General features: G+C 34.8%; 1 long non-coding RNA gene across 1 annotated transcript; it reads right to left on the bottom strand.

Annotated features, from left to right (window-relative positions):
• Nucleotides 1–841: 841 nt before the first annotated feature.
• On the bottom strand, nt 842–2,493 carry LOC124895001. Its single transcript, XR_007051478.1, has 3 exons — nt 2,146–2,493; nt 1,903–2,040; nt 842–1,789 (listed from the first exon to the last, which is right to left on the bottom strand). It is a non-coding gene; the product is annotated as an uncharacterized LOC124895001 (long non-coding RNA).
• Nucleotides 2,494–3,213: the final 720 nt, after the last annotated feature.

Raw genomic sequence — 3,213 nt, 5'->3', positions numbered from 1 at the left:
CTGACTAAATGACTCAGAAATCCCAGTCCGTGACCTCTTAAAGCCCTGCAAAGAAACTTGAAGTGTTAAATTCGCCATTTCCTTTAAAACAAAAACATACACCATAAGTATCGAATGGAGAAGAGCAAAAGAATACCCAGCACATGATATCGTTATGGATAACTAGAATTGTGCACATTTTTAGTAACAAGCAAGAAGAGAAGCACTAAGGTTAATGCATGCAAGAAAAGAAGCACTAAGGTTACATTTGGTTGCCAAAAATCGAAAAGGAAAGTGCGGAATGTAGACTTCTTCACATAGTTTTGTGCGTTTAGTAAGCAGGAAACTAGTGCAAAAAGCAAGGCAAAACTTTCCTGCGAGAGACTTCGCTTTAACCTGCAAGTAGGAAACTTAAAGGAAAATGGTTTCCTCTATTAAACTTACCTTGTCCTTTCAAAATATTCATGCAAAAAATTACAAGAACTCTATGGGTTCTTGTTTGTTTGGGGTTCTACCTCTGCCCATTTGATTTGCTGGATTCAAAATCTGTTTTTTGTATTTAATTTATGGATCTTTTAACACATATATAGTGTCCAAGCCAAAGTTCTTGGGGTCGGGTACATGAATTTCATTTAAGCTCAGTTCATATCATCAACATACTAAATAAAATAAAAGTGAAAAATAACAGGAAGCTAACAAAAAGTACTTAATTCACTTGCTACAATTAGCTAGAGATCTAGGTCCCACTTTACACACCATCCTCTAAGAAAGCATAGCCTATATGATGGACTCTTAAATGATAGACAAGACTTCATAAAAATGGTTACCTTTCTCCAAAAAATATGATAGACAAGACTTGATATTTATATACATGTACCTCTTTGGAAAAAAAATAAATGAGATAGCAAGTCATAATAAGAATAGTCTTCAGATCACTAGTCATAGAAAGTAAGAGAAGTTAAGGTTGAATCAAGGACTACACATTCAAATATAAGATAGAGCATACAAACCATACAAATACAAATTCTAAAGAGATCTCAATTTATACGAGAAGCACACCGTTTTAAGATTGTCATTTTGAGACCGATCCAAAGAAGATAATCCAGATTGTCTACACATCAAAGAATAAGCATCTGCTTCAAAATCACCAGTTCCTGAAGTCTTCTAATCGCTATCACTAGAAGATGTACTTGTACTGCTAAGACTGCTGCAGTTGCTGTTACTGCTACTGTTATAACGCCGATTGGCATGGTTGCTCAGAGGTAGAATTCTGGTGTAATTGAACTCCTCTTGTATTGAGGAACTTGCCTCCACTAGAAATTGTGATTCATGATGTCATTTTATGTGGTTTCACTTTGTTAGTCAGGGTTCAACAGTGTTCTATTTCAGTAATTACCTTTTTCATTGAAAACCTTACCTGTCCTTAGTGTATATTCGATCTTATCAATCAGCTTTTTGGTGTTATGGAATGAGATGAATCTGTAATTATATTTTGGGGAAAAGGAGTACTTTAACATCACTTGAAATACAAGTTCCTGTATTTAGTAATTATGTGCTGAATTCTCCAAAAATTTTATGGAGTGCATACCTTGATAGACTTTCTAACATCACTCCAGGAAGTTGGGAGGATGTTGACTAAGCTACACCTCATTAGTACTAATCCTTGCATCACCATATTCTCTATGAGATTACATTTACTTTAAAAAGTGAGTAGCATGCTACCTGCATGTCCTTAAACCTTTGCATCCTCTGATCCTCACATTGTTTATGGCTTTTGTAAGCCTCTCAATAAAGAAGTATCTGCAGAGAACTGACAATCAAAATAGTAGCGGCAGAGAATTAGCGCGCACACACACACATATAGAGAGAGAGGGAGAGAGAGTCAATTGCTTGAAACATTAATACAAAAAGATAAATATAAACCTTCGATCTATGGTTATGAAGACTCGGGTAGGAACGAATAGCACATGTAATGGGTTGCATCCGAATAAGATCTTCTATTTGTTCCATACTTTTCTTTTTGAGGCTTACGTTGTTGAATCTATCGATCCTAACAATTTTCTGCATCAAAACATTATTACTAATAAATTAGAAAGAAAAAAAGAGACAATTGAACACAGTGATGATAGACATTAAAGATTATCCTGGTGCGCATCTAGGGGTTACCGTATTCCCTAGGCCAAACTTCTTGGAATAACCTGATGATGTTGAAATGATGAAGGATTATGTTGCACGGGCACTTAAGCTGTACAATCAGAAATTTGTATGCTCGTCACACTTCCTATTGTCTTTCTACTTGTTCCTTTTGCTTGTTTTCTCTAGAACGCTGACAAAGCTCCCTTGTATTCTTTGTAGGACACTAAATATGAGGTCAATGACATTCTCAAGGTTAATGAAGATGACTGCGGCATATACGATGTTTACTATCTTACCTTTACGGTTACAAATGGCGAGAAGGAATATTTTCAAGCTGAGGTGGTGGAACGTTTTGGTAGATTTTTGCGTGTCTCCGTCGTTAGGTCAAGGCTAATGAAATCTGCTATGCATGTCTTTTGGGATTTTTGACCGAAATAAGCTATTTTTTTAAATTAATTTATTAAAATAATATATTTTTTCAAAATTTTACAAAATTAGTAAACGTATTATCTTATTATTTTATTAAAAAATATAAAAGTAAAAATTGACTTTGTTTGATATTTAACGAACGATAAAACGTTACTTATAATAACGTATTATAAGTAATTCGTTACTATTAATAACGTTTTACAACCAAATAAAACTATCATGCCTAATACTTTGGCAACCAGTGCCCTAATTGAAAAGAAAATTCTCTCTCTCTTTCACTTGGTAGCCCGTGCCCTAATTCCGAAAAGAAAAAAAATTTGTTGTCGTCATTTTTGACGCCTCTGGCTACTCCATCTCGTCTCTTTCAATGCCTCTGGCTACTCCATGCATCTGAGTAATTGTTCGTTCGGCTGTGTTTCAGATTGCAAAATCCTAGGCTCAACGTCATAGGAAGGTGTTTTTGGTACGAATTTATTCTATTTTTCTAGACTCAACTTGACTCTCTATTTTAAACTTTTGTATTTCTCAAATTTTAGTCAACTATGTTCTAAATTATGATTTCTGTGACATTTTTTTCCCATTAAACTACTAAGTTCACATGTGGTGAGGAATTGGAACCCACTCATCTATATTCAAGAGAATCATGGATGTTAGACTTTGCGGGCGCTA

The sequence above is a fragment of the Capsicum annuum genome, unplaced genomic scaffold (genome assembly GCF_002878395.1).
Source record: "Capsicum annuum cultivar UCD-10X-F1 unplaced genomic scaffold, UCD10Xv1.1 ctg79143, whole genome shotgun sequence".
NCBI classification, from domain to species: Eukaryota; Viridiplantae; Streptophyta; class Magnoliopsida; order Solanales; family Solanaceae; genus Capsicum; species Capsicum annuum.
This window is presented reverse-complemented; position numbering and strand designations above follow the sequence as displayed.